This window comes from Myotis myotis, unplaced genomic scaffold (assembly GCF_014108235.1).
Source record: "Myotis myotis isolate mMyoMyo1 unplaced genomic scaffold, mMyoMyo1.p scaffold_m19_p_12, whole genome shotgun sequence".
Classification (NCBI taxonomy): domain Eukaryota; kingdom Metazoa; phylum Chordata; class Mammalia; order Chiroptera; family Vespertilionidae; genus Myotis; species Myotis myotis.
Genome location: NW_023416316.1, coordinates 62837028 through 62859056, shown reverse-complemented (window position 1 = coordinate 62859056; position 22029 = coordinate 62837028). Strand labels below are relative to the sequence as shown.

At 43.9% G+C, this 22029-nt stretch overlaps 1 protein-coding gene across 2 annotated transcripts in view; it reads left to right on the top strand.

Annotated features, from left to right (window-relative positions):
• ELAVL2 (ELAV like RNA binding protein 2) overlaps positions 1–22029 on the top strand; it is a 78438-nt gene that overhangs the window by 15306 nt on the left and 41103 nt on the right. The window lies entirely within an intron of this gene.

Genomic DNA, 22029 nt, shown 5'->3' with positions numbered 1-22029 from the left:
GAGAGAGAGGGCACCTGATATTCTTTACTGGCTTCTAGAGCAGGATGGTGGACTTTTTTTTTATATATATATATTTTATTGATTTTTTTACAGAGAGGAAGGGAGAGGGATAGAGAGCCAGAAACATCAATGAGAGAGAAACATTGATCAGCTTGCCTCCTGCACGCCGCCCACTGGGGATGTGCCTGCAACCAAGGTACGTGCCCTTGACCGGAATCGAACCCGGGACCCTTGAGTCTGCAGGCCGACGCTCTATCCACTGAGCCAAACCGGTTCTGGTAGGATGGTGGACTTTTTAAGAGTCCCTGCCCCCTTTGTTTTAGGGGTGAGATTATTGCAAATGGACCTATGCTAGGTTAGTGTATACAGCTCATAGGTCATTTTGGGCAGGTAAAAGGGGGCACCAAAGAGGGAGGAGTGAAACAGCCTCTTTCCAAGACCCAATTCTGCCACATGTGCAGACATTTAGCAAGGAGGCCCAAGTGATTGACAGACTGCTTTGCTTGAGGAAGTCCCAGTTCTCTGTTCTTGTGAAGGTGCTTGGACAGCACCTACCAGAATTGTTCACTTTGAGCTGACACTATGCTGGAGGCAGGGGATCTGTGCCCTGTTTGCATCATGCAAAAAAGAAACGCTTCTACTAGTAAACAGAGGCTGGACCCAGGGCCATTTCACATGGAGGGGTTCTATCCATAAGGATATACGTGTCCTGTTGATACAGTAGTGGCTAGTGTCTCTAATCCAGCCCATCTACATACCCTTGAATACCTTTAATTTTACCGAGACCCCATTTCTAACTCTCATTACACTTATTAACAAGTAACTAGCTTAAGGAACAAAAGCTCTTTATGCGAATGAGCAGAGAATTGGTTGTTGATTTAGCTATAGAGAGGAGATAGGCCTGTCTGTAGTAGTCACCTTTGTTTTCTGCTACTTAATGACTTCCTGGACTGCATTCATGATAGTGGGTTAGATGACCAGCCCTAGAATTAGGGCTGAAACTCCCAGTGTACAGGTAACTTTACACTGATTCATACCAAATTAAAAAAAAAATAACTTCAGTGTGATAAAATATACATAAAATTGACCATTTTAAGTGCGCAGCTAACTGACAGTGTTTTGCAACCATCGCCACTCTCCTTTTCTAGAACTGTTCTTCATCCCAAGCAGAAACTCTGTGCCCAATAAATAGTAACTCCCACCCTCAGCCCCTGGAAACCACCGTTCTATTTTCTGTCTCCGTGAATTTGCCTGTTCTAGGTACCTTATATAAATAAAAAGTCAAAGCACCCACTATGTGTCATACCAAAGCATTTAAAAAGTAAATTATAGCGATTGTTTCAGGACATGCTAGGTTTCTTTCTTGGGCTGTAGGCCAACCCCTCTCCCGTGAAGTAGCTTATTTATCTTCAAACTTAGTTCTTGCCACCTTCCCCACAAAAGGAATATCCAGTTGTAAAACCGTGAATTTGTGTAGCCTCCACCACATTGCTGACTGCATGCCCCTTGGCAGTTGCTCAGCCTGGTTCAACCTTGTTTTCTTCTTCCTGGAAGTTGCCTCCAATCTCCATCACTCAGCGAGATGGCAGGCCACCTGGAGGAAGACGCAGTGGCATATGGTAGATTCAGAAAGGAGAACCAAGCAGACTTGCTCCCCAGTGGTCTGTGCCTTCATGCTTTCCTGCTTTCTCTTCTCCCAGAGTTACAGCAGCCGGGAAGAACATCTGAGGGGGGTCCTGGGACACAGAGCAGCAGCTCTGATTTCCTTGTCTTCCTCATGTCCTTGTCTTCTGTTGAGAACCCGATGGAAAGCTTGGCAGAAAACCATTCCTCAGTAGAAGGTGCCAAAGAGGGAGAAGTAGAAATTCTCTTCCATAGTTTTAACTTTTCCTTTCATTTTCCCCTCCCCAGACCTCCCCCTCCAAACACACACACACACCCCTCATCCCCCCCCCCCGCCCCCCACAACTAACCAAACAAACAAACCAAGCCTTACACAGCAGGGGCATTCATTTTCTTAGCCCATAGGACCAGCCACTGTAGTGGAGGAAGCCTTCAGCGTTTTCCTGAAGCAACGTTGGGAGACAGATGCTGATGTGGGTTGAATTTAGAGGCAGGTGGCCTGTGGCCTATTTCTGCCTTTACATTATTTCAGATTCCATGTTACTGAATAGAGCAGTCTTCCTTTAAAATTTTAGGTCTCGTAGCTTGGCCTCCTGCCTTCTCTGTTGGCATCAGCTAAATGCCTGCTGGCTGCAGGAACATCATTTCACACTTAGTGACTGTATTTATTTTCAAACGTTGGCTATTGACAACTGAAGAGCAATTCCATGAATTGAGACTTAGCAGAAAGCCTCCCCCAGGTTGTGCGAGTTTAACATAATAAACTTCTTATGGTTTAAGGCAGTGGTTCTCAACCTTCCTAATGCTGCGACCCTTTAATACAGTTACTCATGTTGTGGCGACCCCCAATTTCATTGTTATAAATTGAACATAATTAAAGCATAGTGATGAATCACAAAAACAATATGTAATTATATATGTGTTTTCCGATGGTCTTAGACGACCCCTGTGAAAGGGTCGTTGGACCCCCAAATGGGTCGCAACCCACAGGTTGAGAACAGCTGGTTTAAGGTCTTAATTCAGACTTCATCTAGACTTTTCTTCTCTCCATTGCCTGATTAGCGGGGAGCTTCCCAAGGCCTCTTACCGGGATAAGGGTGATCTGCCCTGGGGGCTGTGAGGTCTTGCCTGGGAACAGTGGTGAAGGTGACACAAGCTCAGCCCTTAGTTTGGCAGGCTTGTCTAAGAATCGTGGGCATGCTAAAGAATGCCAGCCAGTGTTGGACACTTGGTTTCAAGGCAGGTTCTATCTGTTGAAGAGATCCTGAGTTATGAAACACTGATAGTGTAACTTCTTATGGTGGCACTTTATTGTTGAGGTGAAATCGAGGTTGGAAGGACCTCCCTGGCCACACTTGGAAAGGAGATGCAGAATGTGCTAAACAGGCAACTTTATTTTTGAGCAAAATTTAGAAGCAGTGTTTCATATATGCATGGATGATCTGGTCTGTGAATGATTTGTTGATTATTCTATTTGATGGCTCATCTTTGATGCCGTCTTTTATTTAAACAGAAGTGGGAGGGGCATTTTTTATTTTATTCCTTTGGAGAAATTTGTAAGGCCCTTTATGGATCTAAGAGAAAATTGTCTCCCTCTTTAATTAGGACTATTCCGTATTGGGGATTCTCTTTCCTAGTAGATGGCTTGGGGGAGGATAATTGCAGAGGCCAATGAGGAAGGTCCTCTCTGTCCCTGCCTTAGTGTAGGCAAGGGGCCAGTATGGGACCCAAGTTAAGTCAGTTAGGTATTTTCTGCCAGGACCTGGACTCTTAAGGAGGTGATGGAGGAATGAGATAGTGACGGTGACCCAGCTCATCAGAGTCTGTCTGTTCTGGTTCTGAGATGGTGGTGGTTCTTTGTACTTCCTAGCTCTCTGGAGCCAGGTGGTTCCCAGCCCCAATTAATTCTGAAAACCTCTGTGCCTCTCCCATAATCCCCTTCAGCTAGTTAGCTAAAGTCAATTTGTATTATAATTTAGAAGTCCACAGAAAAAATGTGTGTGTTATTTATATTTTTATCTCTTTATGTCAGATTTCACTTTTCAACACATCCAAAAGTAAGCTTATTGATATTTTGGTTGATATTTTTTGAGCCAGTAGAGGGTAACTTTCATAATTGCTTAGAAGTCCCTGCTTTGAACTCGCCACCTTGCCATACAGGCTTGTCAAGGAAAGTGGGGGTTTCAGGCATCATCTTCTGGATGCCTTTGAAAGTCAGCAGTGGAGCCACCTACATCTTGTTTAAAACAGAGTTTTCCATTAGGAAGTTCTTTGAATCCAGGTGGGAGACTGAGTCCTTTTCTGGTTCAGGTCATAAGACATGCCCAGATAGTTGAATACCTGTCACACCTGCATCATCCTAACCTGAACTTTTAGTCTTTACCTTTTACACTCAACTAGGTTCTCTAAAGCATCTATGATGTGGAAGAACTTGGATTGCTTTCTGGAGTCAGCTATTCAGATATATTGCTGAATAGGGACAAAAGGCATAGTTTTTATTCTTATGTCTGGAATAGCTCTTACCTCTGCTGACGGAGTTTGAGGGCTGTTGTTTACGAACTATCTTTCACTTCTAACAAAATAGTCACCCCTTTTGTAGAGTATCCTTCATTGCCAGATCCCTCCAAAGTTGGCATCCTGACCTTTTCCCCAATGTCTGTAGGGTCCCAGTTTTCTCTCTTTGAACCTATTTGTCAAAGCTGTGGTGGATGAACTGCTGAAGCACACTACTTATTTTCCCCCACTACTTATTTTGTGGGACTATGTTTTCTTATTTTATTGAGTTGGATTTTAGTTCTTTTTTTTTAATTGAATTTATTGGGGTGACATCTTCTACTAGTCTCTTATATAAAAGGTCCATGGCCGTCACACCGTAACACCATCATGCCCAAATGAGCAGCAGCTCTCGCGGTGGGCGGGGCTGGGCAGCGAACTACTAGCAGCAGAGGGCTACAAGCAGCGGAGGGCTGGGCAGTGAGCTATGAGCGGCGATGGTCGGGGCGGCCAACTGAGGTAAGCCAGAAGCGAGCTACTCGTGCACGATTTCGTGCACATTGGGCCTCTAGTCTGTATGTATATAAATGGAATATGCTAATTAGCCAAACGTCACGACCGCTTAGGAGGAGGCTGCATCACGACTGCTCAGGAGGAGCTGCGTGCTGCCCCCACCCCAGTGGCTGTGAGGGGGCTGGGGTGCCGGGGGTGAGCCAGAGTGGAGACACAACACACAGGAGCGCCTGCCCCCACCCCAGCCGACACAACGAGGCTGCGGGGGCTACGCGGGTCAGGCGCAGATCCCAGCCCCCAACGGGTTGCCTCCTCGCATAAAAGCCTAAGCTACTGGTCGCTATGATGCGCACTGACCACCAGGGGGCACTCAACTTGGACAGACGAAAGAGAAACAGGCAATTTAGTCTGTGAAAGATCGCAAGCAGGTGGGGCTGAGCTGCAGTTTGCATTGGGAGGCCAGGCCATTGGCCCAAATTCCGCTGCTCCCCAGGCACTGTTCCAGAGGTGTGATGCCCCCGACCCCCATCAACCCCTCCGGCCGTGTCCTTCTGGGCAGCCAGGACCAAGGGATGGAAGGAGGGAAAAAAGAGACCACGAACTCCTTCCCTAGTGTCCACCTCCTCCTATCAGACCGGAGCCACCCCAGGACTTTCAGGATGGTGCGCAAAGTGGGCGGCCTCTCCATGCAGCTACCACAACTTCCTGGTCCACTCCAGGGGCCCCTTGGGCACTCACCCCACTTCTCCAAGCCTCATTGTGCACCCCTAGCAAGGCCACGGGAGCTCTGCCCTAGGGACCCACTTCTCCATAGCTGGGTGCAGCAGACCAGGAGATGCGAGGGACAGTGGAGGAAGACAGGGGCAGACGCTCAGCTGACCTGGATGAGCGGGGCTGGGCTGAGTGGAAGCGGCTCCTCCCCAGCTGCCTGCTGCTTCAAGCACTATTACATCCCTCGGGGGATGTTGGAGGCTGGTTTCAGCTCGATCCCCAAGGGACCTCACCAGTGCACAAATCTGTGCACCAGGCCTCTAGTTGGATGATAAAATTATATAGGTTTTAGGTGTACAATTCTATAATACATCATCTGTAGGTTATATTGTGTGTTTACCACCCAAAGTCAAGTTTCCTTCCATCACCATTTATCTCCCCTATACCCTCGTCTACCTCGCCTCCCTTTCCCTCTGGTACCCCCAGACTTTTAGCTTTGAGGAAAACAAAGCTATTGGTAAAGGAGTTTGTCTATGCTTAGAGAGGTGTGTATGTATATATGTGTATTTTGAAAATAACGTCACTTGTCTTTCAAATAGTTGGTTCATTTGGTTCACATTGTAAGTATTAGGGGAAACGAAAGTTCTGATATACTTATGCAGAGAAATGAGGAACAAAGAGGAATATTGATTTTGCCTCCCAAGTAATAATATCTTGTGGCATCTCCCTCGTTTTGTTATGTTTTACTGTCGCTACTTTCATTGAGTGTGACCGAGAACAACCTGGAGAATGTCTGAGAGGACTAGCAGCAGCGGCCTCTTCTGTGATACCCAGTAGGTCCTTCTGGGTGTTTTATCTCTAGTTTTTAATCTTCAGAGGTCAGTAATGTGACTCCGGTCATGTGTAGCCGCTTATGAGAGCCATATATACCTTGCGCAAAGACAGGCTTCTTGTGAATGACCCACATTTATTTCTTCTGCTACTTAGTCATCATTTAATTAAAACCCTTTGGTGTCTAGTCACATGGGGTCATAGGTATGGTTGGAGGCGTTAAATTTCTGTGTCTTATGGAGTCAGTGAAATACATCATCAGCATCAGTTGTTGTTTTTTTGGGGGGAGGGCAGTCTTTAGTTCTCTTTGTAAAGATCAAATTCTGATTTTACCATTATTTATAGTCTTTTTGTTTCTAACTAGTCACTGAGGCAGAATCATAGCTGTAATTGTAAGACTATCCAGTCAATTTTATGTGCTTACCTTGCACCCTGTTTAGCTACTTAGGTAAGCTTAAAGGATTAGAATGGGCTATCTGGTCAAGTAGCTTCAAGTAAAAACATGGTGTAGGGGTGGGGAGAGGGATGGCCTGGCCAGGGTATCAGCAGGTTTCAGGAGATGATACAGAAAATCTTGGAACTACACCTTAATTAGGCTGTGGATTCTGCATTAGGAAAACAACATTCCTATGGAGATGGTAAAAATCTAATTTAGCTCCTGGTCACAGTGTGTGTGTGTGTGTGTGTGTGTGTGTGTGTGTGTGTGTTTTCTTGCTAGGAAATATCCTGCTTGAGAAAAACTAGATTGGTGATCTAGGTATAAATGGAATACCTTAATGATGTTGGTGTGTATTAGGAGAACTAGAATTAGCACCAACTTCATAGGTTGTAGTTGTTATATTTGGCAATAGGGCTTAGCTAGTGAGTGACCTGGAAGCATAAGATTTTTCAAGTTTTCCCCAAATAAAGCAGATTAGTTTGCAGTATATAACTCTTTAGTTCCCTGCTACTTTATAAATAGCAAGGAAGAAATTGTCAGCAGCAAAATAGGAACACTCCCTGACACTAAAGGCTATTGGATATTGGAACGAGCTGAAAGATTAATGTTTAGTGAGATCTTCATTTGAGTGGTGTACTTGTCATTGGGGACCTAGCGTTTTGTATAGCTTTTTACAGCATAGCAAACATAGCAAGCTCTAGTTGCATAGGTCTGACTTTATTTTTGAAACAAGGGAGATGGTGGAGAGACAGAGCACCTTTAGCCCACCTCTTTCTATAGAATCACTAGAGGCCTGGTGGTGTCCCTAAGCCTGGCCTGTACCCTCTTCAGTCTGGGGCATTACCTCTCACAGTCCTGGACCGCTGACTCCTAACCACTTGCCTGCCTGCCTGCCCGCCTGATCGCCCCAACCGTCTCTATCAGCCTGATCACCACCTAACTTGCTCTCCTGCCGGCCTGATGGCCCCAACTGCCCTCCGCTGCCAGCCTGATGGCCCCAACTGCCCTCCGCTGCCGGCCTGATGGCTCCCAACTGCCCTCCGCTGCCGGCCTGATGGCCCCAACTGCCCTCCGCTGCCGGCCTGATGGCCCCCAACTGCCCTCTGCTGCCGGCCTGATGGCCCCCAACTGCCCTACCAACCTGATGGTTCCCAACTGCCCTCCCCTGCCAGCCTGGTCACCCCTAACCTCCTCTGCCTCAGCCACCACCACTGTGGCTTTGTCTGGAAGGCAGTCAGACGTCCGGAAGATGTCCAGTCACCCGGTCTAATTAGCATATTGCCCTTTTATTAGTATAGATTTAACAGATTGTACATAAGACTGGCTAGCAAAAGCCTTAAACACTCCTAGTCATCTCCTTTTCTTTAGGAGACACTTTGTGGCCAAAAGATAGATTCTTCCGAATGAAACACCCTTTGCCACCTCTCTTTCCCCAGATCCTGAAATGTGTTTGCAGAGTTGCCATGTAATATGGCCCCAAGAGCTGAGAAGCTCTGTCTGTAGAAGTGACTTCCCACATCAGATACTCCTTCTAGTTAATTACTTAGTCTGGTGCTGTGAACACACAGCCCCTTCCCGAGAGTGAGCCTCAGCTGTGTGACTAAGCAAGTAAGTAATCAAGTAACTTCAGTCACGAAAGAACATCTTTACAAAAGTTCTTAAGATGGGGATCTCTTTCTCGAATAAGATTCTTTTTACTCCACCCTGTTGTTGTTATAGGCTCATGGGTACTTGAGGTGATAAAATGGTAATAAATTAAAAGGATTATTTTTATGATTAGATTTTTCCCGTTTCATGGGGGGAAATGTATCCAGAGGTCGCATCAGTGGCCCGCTGTACTAGGTTGTGGAGGACATGATTTGAACATTTCATTTTTAATAACATACTCTTCAGTCAGTGAAAGAGAAGTCCCAGCACTTCTCTGGGTGGGTGTGATGGTGCATTTTCTGCGACCTGATGCGGCCAGTGCCTCATCACTTTTGTGTGCTAATGAGTCATTGTCTAGGCAGAATTTTTTAAGCATTTGCTGCTGCTTAATCAAAGTGTTTACGTGAATTTCAAATTGGGAGGATTTCAACAGCTAATCTTTCCAACTTTTAAAGTAGGCGATTTTGCACGAAAGGCTCCTGTGTGATATGAATGTGGCAATCCTAAGAGCTAGACCATTTTGCATTTCTCTCTCGAAGCCATCTGTTAATTGGTGGGCAAATTGCCCTGTGGTCTCAGAGTGGTTTGCTGTCACATAGCTGTCCCTTTATAAAAACAGAATGGATGTTTATTTCTGTCAGGGTACCTCTTTGACTTAATTTGTAACCATGGTTCCCATCTGACCCACAGCCTTTAAACTTTTACCGTGTACAGCTCGCTTCCTCTCTAGATGGTGCTCCTTTGGGATCCTTTCCTTTTTACTGCTTCAGAGAAGGCTTCCTTGAGGCCCTGGAAGCTGTGTCTGCAATATTTAAATAGGTTTCTTTTATCGTCAGCATTTATACCCTAACCTGCCCAAACACAATGGGTCTGTTTGGGGATTTCTCCTACGAATAAAAAGCAGTGCTTTTGTGTGCCTATTTTAAATTGAGAGGGTGGGGGGGGGGGGAACACATTCCTTATACTCTCTTGAAAATGTAACTGCCTTTTCTTTATTAAATATAAACCAAACACAATGTTCTGTACAAAGAGAAGGAAAATCACATGTTATTTATACCTGATTCTTTGTGTCGGCTGGGGACAATGGATGTCCTCTGGAATTTTACCTCCTTTGTCTTTGCTAAAAATATCACTAATTTTAATTATGGTCTTTCTTTTTGAAGTAAAATGAACTACAGTGGAGAGTTGTGCCAGAGGGGAGCCTTATAACGTACATGGAGGATGCTTTATTAGTGATACAGATAGGAAGGTGAAAATAATCCATCTGCTTTTCCTTTATTTGAAACTTTTTTTTTTTTTCTGATGATACGATGCTCTCCACATTTCGTGAATGACCTGGTCTTCCTCTCTCTTTTTCTGTTTTGACTTGGTATTGCCATATTATATGTGAAGGACTTAATATGTGTGTACATTCAGAAGTCATATGTAATCTTGTGATTGCTGCACAAAATGTCAAAATAAGGTTTGTTAACATTTGGAATGTTAGCAGCTTAACCATGGGACTAAAAGGATTCAGGTACACATGTTTTTGCAGCCATATAAAAACTTTTCCTGGGCAGTTGTCTTGGGTTTTGCCTTCTTGGTGGCTGGGGTTATTACATATTTGAGAGACTGTTGGTTTGGGGCTCTGGATTAATCTCTGGGTATTAACCTAAGGTTCAAAGGGTTCCTTGCCCTCTTATTTCTCTGACAAAGGTGAGAAGTTATCACGCCAAGGAAGTGCAGATCCTGGGGCATTGAGGGTTGCCTTTGATTCCAATCCTGGCTCTGATTCTGGAAGGCTCACTGAAGGGGAAAAAGTACTGGGCCCGGAAGTTCATTTTTGGGGGAAAGGGAACTTGGATTGAGTTAATTCTTATTCTAAGCTAAGAGTGAATTTGGCACAGGCTCAGAGAACACCATGAGCAAAAAGGTTTTGTGTGCCTTGGATAGAAGATTTGGGCTGTGGTTTGCCAGATGAGAGGTTAGCCATTTAGGATGGGGGCAGTTGGTAGGGATTTGTGAAAGAGATTGTGGGTTTCACCCTTAAGTTTTGCCTTTAGAGCTCCTGGGGACTTGGTTGGAAGGATTTGGGTCAGGTCTTCTTCCTGGGCCAGCACAGCTTCTTGCTGAGTGGTCTCCTTGATCCTCGACCTGCATCTCCTCTGTGGCCCAGGCCACCACAGCATCTTCCCTAGGTCTTTTCTCATTGCGCCTCCCCGTGTGATGCATCCTGCAGTATGACCCCCACTAACCTTCCCGCGGGGCACTCCGTTTTCAGGGTGAGCATCTTCCTCACATCTGCCCAGACCACTTGCAAAGAGAAAGCGAATCTTTGGTGTGACCATCTCTATACTTCCCTACAGATTAGCTCTTCTCCAGAAACCTACTTCCTTAATTAGGCTGTCAAGAAACCCCTGCATTTTATCCCTGTTTCAACCAACTGAAGTCTTCTCTTTTCAAGTTTGCTCTGGTTACATGTGACGCCCACTGCTTAATCACGGGTATTCCATGTTCATTAGGTGGCCCACATCTCCCTTATTGACTGTCGTGCTTTAAATTTCTGAGCTTCGGATCTTAGAGGGCAGAAACCATGTGGTACCGATCCCACCTGCTTTTCTACAGCGATGGAGCCACCCTCTGCCTAGGAAAGCATTTTAATGCAATCTGCCGACCAGAGAAGTGCCTTGTGTGGGAGACGATTTTGGCAGTGGCAAACATGTTTGGCTTTAGCCATAAGGATTGCTTTCTGAGTTTCTGGGAAAGGAGTATGTAAATCAACTCCTATTTTAAATGAATCTTTTTATAATGTGGATATCTCTAATCTATCTGTTTTGTAATGATAGAGTTGTTTTGGGGGACTAAGTGATTTGTGTACCTGCAGGATGCTATTCTTTTTCTTTTATACATAGTATGTTGATGGATTGAGAAAGAATGTTGAATTTCTAGCCAGTAGATTACATGACAAGTAACCAGAACAAATGCAGGTATAGTTGGAGTTTATGATGAATATCCTGGTTGCAAAGTTATGAATTTTGGGCGCACAGGTCTCTGCCTCAAAATAATTCCCAAACTTGGCCAAAGGCAGTGAAGTGTATGCCAGAAAGACCAAAGTGGGAAAGGGCAATTTTGATTTTAAAACCTACCTACCTCTTACCAGCTAGTTCTGTGCCTTTCAGCAAGTAAATCAGTATCTAGACCTCCATATTTATATCTGTTAAATGGGTACAGATGTATCTGCACAAAGTGTTGTGAGAATTAAATGCGATAACTGTAGGTCATATAAAGCTCTTTGAGTTGCTTGGTGGCAGTTTATAATTAAGCAGCGGCAATACATGCTTCCAGAGAGCTAGATATAAGCGTTTATGGAAACAGACTTTTCCCAGACGTAGGGAGCTTTTCAGATGGGAAGGTTTTGGCTGGTGAACCTTTTACCTTTTGAATGAGGGAGGTATCGTTTTTAAAAAACACCACAACATTCTATGTTCAAGGAGAAAATTAATCATGCCGAACAAGAATCTTGTCCTGTGGACCTGGTGGGATTTTTGTAGTCTGACCAATGTTTCCCCATTGTCTGGTCAAAACAGGGAGCTCTCCATCCATAGTGGTTGCAGGACTGACACGGTTTCAGAAAGGGCACTGAGCTCATTACAGAGCTGAGGGTGTTTAATTTTTCTTCTTGCAGTGTCTGAGGAAAAATGATCTCTTACACAGAGAGAAAAACACACTAAGAAGCCATACTGCTTTTTGATGGACTGCTTACTGGTTTCCGTGTGTGTGTGTGTGTGTGTGTGTGTGTGTGTGTGTGTGTGTGTCTCGATTGGCACCAGCTGGCAGGGTAAGCAACAGCAGATGCCCTTTTTACTACTGCGCTTGCTAACTGGTTTCCTTCTTTACCACAATAATCTTTTTGCGGGATAGAGTTCGTTTGCCCTCATCTGAAATGATACTTACTTGAACAACTCCATCGCCTTTTTTTTTAAATATATTTTATTGATTTTTTTACAGAGAGGGAAAGGGAGAAGGATAGAGTTAAAAACATCGATCAGCTGCCTCCTGCACACCTCCTACTGGGGATGTGTCCGCAACTAAGGCACATGCCCTTGACCGGAATCGAACCTGGGACCCTTCAGTCCGCAGGCCGATGCTCTATTCACTGAGCCAAACCGGTCAGGGCTCCATCGCCTTTTCAGTAAGCACAAGGTAAAGCAAGTCATGCAAACTCCCCCTCCCTTTGCGGTGAGGGGGAGGGGGCGTGCGGTGTAGAATCTGTATAGAGTTAATTATAATTAACAAAGGAATGAGAATATTGCAGCAGACCCAGGCCTCTCACTGAGAGTAGATTTTGCCTTAGCTCAGAGTTGTTAATGTTGTAACTATTTTTTTTTGAACTGTAGAGCCTGACTTTCTGGCCAGACTGACAGTTTTTTGGCTTTTGCTCTCATCACGGGGGCAGTTCCAGTGTTTGAAGGTGGAAGTGCTGATTTTTCTTTTAGAGCAACTACCTAAATCACTAAGTAATGAGAACTGGCTTTTGTCTTAGCAGCGGTGTTCAGATGCTACAATAAGTCACTCACTTTTCTCTTAAGCTAGAGAGCCTGCTGAGTTTAAGTCTTATCCTACCGAGGATGTGCATTCCAGGTAAATTGGTTTGTTTTCCCACTTTAGATAAAGAGCATTTTTCCCAATCTTCCTGGTCTTGGATACAAGACATCTTAGTACCCAGGTGCAGGATGGAGGACTTAGAGGGTTTAATATGCCGTTGCTGTGCTCCATAGCTCAAGACTGAATTGTGTGGGAGTTCTTAATGTTTCCTGAAATTGTGATGTATTAAGAGCCCACAGTTTCGCCAACTTAAGCAAGGTCACGCTGCATTGCCAGCAGATTCATAATTACTGGGACTGGCGCTTTAGGAAAATAGACCTCTACCAGTTACATAATCTGAGGACAGATATGGCCATTAAAATGAACCAGAAAAAAAAAATACCCCGGTGCCCAGGTCATTACCTGCTCCGTCTAGAATTAGGCCGCTTAGGGGATATTTACCAAATGATCACTATTGACAACTTCGATTTCAGCAGACAAGTTCCAATCTAAACATTTCTAGGTTACATCTCCAAGTCTCTGTGAAGTCCTGAAAAGCGCTTTAAAATCTTGGGGCCGTTTAGTAGGGGGGCCAGCTTGATCAGCATTTGGGTGGAAAAGGCTGCGGAAGGAGCCATCTGTTCTGTGTTACGCGAGTGTCTAGGTTGAATTCTCCAGCCTCGTGCTAAGCCCTGGTGATGATCTCGGGGGCGCTGGTCGGAGTGCTCCAAGCTTTCAGGGAGGCTGACTTGGTCTGCAGTGACAGCATCCCACCGGTCTCCCACTCCACCATTTGACCTCTCATTAGAGGGCGGCCAGGAGGACCCCTTTCATTTGACCTGCGTGCATCAGACTGTTTAACTGGGGGGCCTGCTGCATCGGAGGGGATTCAGGCTGAGTCAGGAATTAACATTCGGAGAGGAACGGGGCTAGAGAAGATTGCGCCCCTCTGTTGTTCTAAGATTCTCTCAAACCTTTCCCCTCCCATGCGGTACCTGCATGGTTTTGTTACACATCAGATAGAAGATATTCAAAAGCTCCTTTGTCAAGTCTGGTGTACGTTGCTTTGGTGCCAGAGTTGCAGTGCACAGCCTGTCTGAACAGACACATGTAATGAATGCCCAAGAACAGAAAGTCCATCTGAAAAATACAGCACATTTGCAGCTTCGTTGTATGTTTGGGGAGGAAAAAGGAAGGGTATTAAAATGAGGGAAAGCAGTGGGTGTGTCTTAAAAACCAATATTGTCCCCCTTCTCCACCCCCCCCCCCCCCACACACACACACCTTGGAGTGAAAGTTGCTTTTCTAAATCAAGTTGCTTACTTTTTTTTAAAATGTTAAGGGATGCAGTTTTATTTAGGGGCTGTTTCTGGAGATAGTTTAAATTTGTCTCTCCGCCCCCCTCTCCCCCCCTCCCCCCGCCAAGTGTTACATTATTAGTCCTTTGGTTGCAAATACTCTTGCTTGTCAGAGAGGACCCTACCATAGTGACCTGTTCCTGCTAACTGGGATTTAAAAGAGATTCATGCTGCTTTTTTGTCCTTTTTTATTTCATAATACATTACTACTGCTCTAAATGAAATAATAGATACACATCAATCAGTGTAGTCACCTTTAAATGTTGATTCACCTACCCGGTTTTTACAGAATTCACTCTGCATTTTATTTGACTTGCACTTGAATAGTCTCGGCAGACTTAATTATATTAGCGAGAAAGCACTTTCAACAAAATTATATGCTGACATGCCATAATTCATACTTACACATTTGTGAAACAGATTTATGTAAATCTATCAAATTACTCGAGATGACATTATTTTTTTTTTAAATTGGGACTTGATTTAAATGGTATTTGTAGAAAATTTTCATATGAAAAATTTTACAGGGATTATTTAAAAATATCTCTCACATCACTCCCTCATAAAGTCAGAAATACGGTAACATTTGAGCATCTTGTCTTCCTTTGTTCTGTCATCCATCTGGTACAATGTAGGGACATGGGGAGCATGTTTATAAGGGCATCTCTCTCTTCACCATAAGCTCCTGGAAGGCAGATGGCTGTTTCTTCGTTTGTTCCTTGTTCATTAGCTCGCTTGTTCATTCGTTCATTTTTTTCCATTCAGTGACCATGTAGTTAATAATCTGTGGTGGGGTCTTCTGAGCTCAACAGTCTTAAGGGGAGGCATCTAGATTGACCCGATACCCATATATGTACTAAGATAAAAGGATAATGTAAGGACTGCGGGAGGACTAGGAGGATCATGGAACACGGTGTATTAGAGTGGGACAAATTGAAGTAGGTAATGGTCTCAGAGAAAGTCTCAGAGGACATACGGGGGTTGGCAGTTTGAGATGTCCTGTTCCAGGCGCAGGACAATGGGATGTGCACTTTAGGGAATATGTGTCGGAGCGGTGAACGTAAGCAAGACGACGACGATGACCTTGGAGATCAGAGTACAGTCAGGTTCGTCTTTTAGAGAGATCACCAGACGACATTGTGATGGAGGAGGACTGGTTTTGAAGTTAACAGGAATCTGGGAAGGCATGCTGGGGACAGGGTATTGTAGCAGTCCTCCAAACAAGACATGAGGACCTGTGCTGAGGCAGAGGGACAGATTGAGCTGGGAGACCTGGCAGGAGGTGATACCTGTCTGGTAGAACAGGCCCTGAAATACGTCAGCTTGCACAGCTTCCCTGTTAGACTTCAAGCTATTTCCATCAAGTCTTAGACCAAATGTGACCTTCAGGATGAGACCCACTCTGACCACTGTGTTTAAATAGCAGCCCTGGCCTGGCCCCTTCGACCCCTACTCCCCACAGTCTCACCTCTCTGCTTCCTTTTCCTTCCTTAGCTCTTATTTTCTTCATGGTAGATATTTCTTTTGTCCCTTCTACCAGGATATAAGTTTTATGAAGAGGAATTTTTTATATCTTTGCTGTAAACTCAGGGACTACCAAAAAGTAGACTTTCTATAATTGTTGAGCAAATGAATGCTAAATGTTGCTGAAAAAATAATGTAGTATGACCTTCTTTTTAAATACAGAATTTTATTTTTTACAGTTCCATGTTGAGAAGGTTCTCACTTAATATTGGTTGGATAAAATTAAATTAATGTGCCAGGTTTATAATCAAGAATTATGGCGGTCTATTGCCTTTACCTGTAAACCTGAGGGGACAATTCTGTACAGTGGTAGTAATTTGAAGTAGAAAAGACTAAATAAAGTGACCTTTGAATTAAATGGGTCCAGAAGATTGTGTGTTTTTAATTAAAATATGCAATTAAAATTTTAATTAAAGTGTGCTGTTCAAAGCAGTGTAGGTGGCAAGGGAACGCTGCTGGTTTGAATTATGCACAGTTTGGCATAAATCGGAGTTTACTGTGTTTGCCACCAGCACTTTGTCACTACACGGATCCTCTTCCTGCTTTGCCCTTCCTGCTCTGACCCCCGCGTGGCTCTCACCAGGCCCGGTCCCATTCAGAGGCCTGTGAGAGTCTCCGCTCTGTGCTTTAGATTACTTGACCTTGGTTCTAAGCAGCCTGTCTGTGACCGTTTTCTTTTTGCCAGGCACACTTTAGAAGTGCGTTTCGTCTCTTGGGAAGAGGAGATCCTTTATTGTGGCAGATGTGTTAGATTAAAAGAGAGGATGCGAAACAAAGGCACTCATGCACGCAGCGTACGTAATACATGTGCTGAAGTGCATGTCGACCTGGAGTTCTCAGTCCTGTGTGAAGGTCTTAGGCTGTATGACTCTTCACATAGCTTGCTCCATAGCGAAGTCCCTGCCATGGCTGTCAGGGCCACGTCTTGGTTTAATGGTTCCAAGATTCCTAATAGTCTGCGACTATAGGTAGTTTGTGGGGACAAGTAGTGCTGACCTCATTCCTGATGTTCCGTTACCAGAAGGCATTGTTTTTTGGTTTCTAAAGCCAGGATATGTGTGTGTGTGTGTGTGTGTGTGTGTGTATATCTGTGTGTGTGTGTGTGTGTGAGAGAGAGAGAGAGAGAGAACGTGCGCATGCCTTAGTTTTGTCATTTTGTTCAAAATTTTCTTTTAATCATATTGATTTCCATAATGGCTATATTTGGAATTTAAATGTAGAGCTTCATAAATTTTTTAAAGAGATGATTCTTCGTTTTGGGATTGTCAATATGCACATTCTAAATTCAGAATGATGTGAAAAGTAGATATGGGTGCTATGGATAAACGAGGCTTGGCTTGCAAGCCTTCCCTGGTGGTTTATGACTGTTACTAGCTGATGAATATAAGAGCGGGGAAAAGTAGATCCAGGCTATATATTTTTTATTGATGTTTGACTTGACATAGTTTTTTTTTATATTTTATTGATTTTTTACAGAGAGGAAGGGAGAGGGATAGAGAGTTAGAAACATCAATGAGAGAGAAACATCGATCAGCTGCTTCCTGCATACCCCCTACTGGGGATGTACCCGCAACCAAGGTACATTCCCTTGACCAGAATCCAACCTGGGACCCTTCAGTCCGCAGGCCGATGCTCTATCTACTGAGCCAAACCAGTCAGGGCTTGACAGTTTTATTTTTAAAAAATCTGCACTCACTTATAATAACCTGAAATAGGCACTATTTAAGATACACTTTACTTTGTCATAGGAATTAATAACAGCAGAGTAATTCATATATAGGGAAACTGATATTTGTATAAGAATTATAGGAATTTGAAAAACAGTGGGACTCTATTGAAAAACAATTTTTTTTTTTTTTGCTAACAGAGCCCTGTTAGAAAATGCCTGCCTGTTACATGGTACTTCAGGCATATTGAAGATGTTCTGGGCTCAGATATAAACTAGTTCGAATTGAGTGGAGAAGAATATAGCATTTGAGGGTCATGGATTCAAGTCCTGACCACAGCTTCCTACCTGCTTTTTTTAGTTTGAAGAAGCTGATTGACCTTGCCTACCTTCAGATATCATTTCTACCTGCAGGAGAAGAATGAGTACCTCACATGATTAATGTGAGACTAAATTTAAATAGTAAAACATGATATAGCTGAAAGGTGAGAATGGGAGAGTCTTGCCTATCTTGGTATCATCTGTGATATTTTTATTTATTTTAAACATCTAATAAGTATTGGCTGACTTGGCTAACTCACTTTAAAAAGAAAACCTGGGAGGTTCCTAACTCCTTTGTGTTCCAGTGCCAACATTTTAATGCATCTAGGAGAGTGTAGTTAGGAATGCAGCCTTTTAGCAGCAGATACACCCTTTCAGCTTAGTTTGCTTGGGCTCATAGCAGTAGCAATTTGGCTGACTCATCCTTATTATAGCTAGCCATGGTTGCTCGAGGGGGTGAGGTCAAAGATCCCTTAAATGGATGTGCCATGTGATGGTGATTGACAATACCTTTGGTTAAATACACAACACCATAACGCTTCTCATTTACTCACTTAGCAAGCTTAAATGGATGTGCCATGTGATGGTGATTGACAATACCTTTGGTTAAATACACAACACCATAACGCTTCTCATTTACTCACTTAGCAAGCTTAAATGGATGTGCCATGTGATGGTGATTGACAATACCTTTGGTTAAATACACAACACCATAACGCTTCTCATTTACTCACTTAGCAAGCTTTTGAGAGCCCAGTGCACTGGGAGTGAGAGCTCAGAGGCCAGCCTGGGAGACAGCTAAGCAGGGACGGGCAGGACGGGCTTTTCACTTCACCCAGTGACCCAGCTCCGCAGGCACTGCTGTGCTCAGGAGTGACCTCAGCCGGCCGGGGAACTGCTTCTCTGAAGTGATGGAGAACGTGATGACTTTAGAAGAAGGACATTCACTTATTATCTTAAAAACGCATCTGCAAAAGGCTCCCTTCCCTGCAGAGTCCCTTCACACGTCCAGACCACAGCACCCGGCCCTCCTCGGGCTCCCAGAAGCCTCATTTGTAGCCCTTGTTTATCTCTCACCATCAAAACTGACTCGCAGGGTTGGTCACCAGGATTTATAAAACCTAGTACCAGTGCTTTGTAATAGACCAATAAAATAAACATCTTTGGGAGTGGGTATTGGGACATCAGTTGTTGTTTTTTTAAGCTTCGTAGATTATTTTGTGCAACCAGGATAGAGAAAGCACTGTGATTAGAAGCTGCTGAACTGCAGGTGTGAGGGTAGTGCCAGAAGCTAGGAGAAATGGACTCCTAATGCTGGTACAATTGATGATTTGATTTATTTTGTCATAGAATAGCAGTGTGACCAAGGGACACAGTGTTTGGCTTGCCTTTCTGTTTCCCATCTTCCTGATTTAATGTAATTAATTAATTTATTTGTGAATTTGTCTTTATTGTTGAAAGTAATACAGATATCCCTTTTCCTCCTCATGGACCCCCTCTACCCTGCAGCCCTTCAGGCCTTCACCAAAGTGTTATTATCTGTGTCCATGCATATACACATATAAGTTTTTTGGTTGTATCAAACACCTTAACATATAGTGGAAATACATACTTTTTCCTCACTTCATGTTTTTCTTTTTCTTTTCTTTTCTTTTTTTTTTTTTTGTCAGTCCTCACCCTAGGATATTTTTTCCATTGATTTTTAGAGAGTGTGGGAGGGAAGGAGGGAGGGGAGGAGGGTGGGGGGACACCAATGTGAGAGAGACACATCAATTGGTTGTCTCCCACATGTGCCCCAAATGGGGCCAGGGAATTAAATCTGCAACCCAGGTATGCACCCTTATCTGGGAATCGAACCCGATTCAATGTGTGGGCTGATACTCTAACCATTGAGCGCACCGACCAGGGCTCCTCACTTTATCTTTCCGCCAGAATTATCTTCCATCCACAGCAAATGTTCTCATCACTGTTGGAGCAACCTCATTGGATAGGGATTTTTCTTCTCGTTTTAGAAATAAGGAAGTTATGACTCAGGGAGGTTAAGGAGCTTCTTCAGAGTCCCACAGCTGTAAGTGGCACAGCCAGGATTGGAAGTCCTTGTGTCTTTCTCCACAGCCCGTGCTCTTTTCATCATAAACTGCTTCGTTGAGCAGATATTTTTATGTTCAGCCAATTTGAATCCTTCTCAGCAACAGCAGAGCTGAGGCACATTTCCTAAGAAGGCACTCACCATGCATGCAGTGCACACGTGGTGTTTGTCGAAATAGTATACAGCCGAGTGCTTAAAAGTACAATGGTTTCACCTGCAACGTTTAGAAAATAGAACCGTGAGTAAAACACGATCTCTATGATTAGTATGAGAGGAAATGGTGAACTGAGTTAACACTAGCTGTCCCCTACCCCACCTTTAAAAAAACAAAACAAACAAGAAAAAAAACACTATTTGATAAGAGGGCATAAGTTAGCAATGATTAGGCCAAATAGGGATAGTGGTCTCCAAAGTATAACCACAAGTTTTCATGATTATTAGGTACTGTGTTTAGCCTGCCTCCCTACCTTTCCTCACCTCCATCCCCCACTTTCTCCTTCCCTCCCCCTCTCTGTCTTTCTTGTTTTCTGTGTAGTTATAAGGAACCACATTAGGGTAACCAGAGTGGCTGTCCGAAATTGCAGTATTCATAACCACTAAGGTATCCCTTAAAACAGGGGTGGGGATTCTTTCTCCCTCAAGGGCCATTTGATATTTATAACATCATTCCAAGGCCATACGAAATTATCAACTTAAAAATTAGCCTGCTATATTTGGTCAAACATTTAATTAGCTCACCCCAATGCCTTGGCGGGGTCAGACCAGATGATTTTGTGGGCCTTATAGGGCTGGATGTTCTCCACCCCTGCCTTAAAAGGAAAGAATCCCTCATCTCTTTATGAAATTGATACAAAGATGGTATTTATTTTTAAAATAGTTTTTATTGATTCTAGAGAGAGAGAGAGAGAGAGAGAGGAAGGGAGCGGGAGAGAGAGAGACATATCAATCGGCTGCCTCCTGCATGCCCCCTACTAGGGATTAAGCCCCAGAGCTTGTGCCCTGACCTGGAATTGAAGCAGCGACCTCTTGGTGCACAGAATGATGCTCAACCAACTGAGCCACACTGGCCAGGGCCAGAGATGGTATTTAATGCAAAGCATTTGGACCTTACTAGGCAGCTTCCAGGAATACCTGCATTAAGTTTGGTTTTCCTTTCAGTGGACCATGCCTTTTTTTATGTCCGTTTTTGTAGTGCTGCTCACCTTTTCAATCTGAGAAACTTGCCCTTTGTTGAAAAATTGAGGCCTCTAGGATTGGCTTTCCTAACACGTGCATTTCATTGATTCCAACCCCTTGTTATTTCCTATTGTTTCAGAGTTGGGGCATTATTGAGCCCGGGGTGAGAGGGCTCATACGATAGGGAAAAGCCGCCATCAGAATACTTCTTTGAAGTAACTCTTACTCCAAACATCCTGTTTTGTTATTTTTGTCTGTGCTATTTTTTTCCTTCCCACATGTTCTCATGCACTTGGGCATCCTTAGTGCAAATCTTTGCGTTCCTATTTCCCTGTATTCCTCATCTAGGCCATCACACCCCTTTTAGAAAATTGGACTCAGTTTATTTGAAGAAGGTTTCCTCTGAAATAAATGTCTGCATACATACAGCAGTGGGCAAAAGTAGGTTTACCATTGTGAGTACACAAAACAGTGGTTATTCTTGTATTATTTACTAATTATTTATTTGTATTACAACTGTAAACCTTCTTTTGCCCATGCCCACACACACACACATTAACACACACACATACATACAATTTTTCACCATTTTAGACTCTGACATAATTGTACTTGGTAAAGGCTGTAAGTTTGTCAGGGCGCAATGTACGGAACAGGGACAGGTTTTTGGGGGGTGCTTCCTGCCTTCCCATATTATGGGTAGGAAACAAGCGAAAAAGTTGTGCCCGTGGAGCCCACTCCATGTAGATATAAAATATCTGGTTTCCAAAGCTGAGTGTTGCCTTGCTGTGCGCTCTTCCGGCTCAGGCAGGGCCTGTGTGCTGCAACTCTGGGGATGGGTGTTTTTTTTAAGTGGCACAACTTGCTGAGTTTTTACTGATGTGTAAACGTGCAAACGTAGTAGACAGGAGATGAAAAAGATCACGCCTATCTTTCTGAAAGAACTAAAGGGGACTTCTTTTTACTATGGATGAAAAATGCTGGTGTTAATGGCAAGACCATATGCTGGCATGAAAGGAGATCTCTGTCATCAGCATGTAGAACTGATGTATGTCTTCTTCTTTTCTTTCCATTA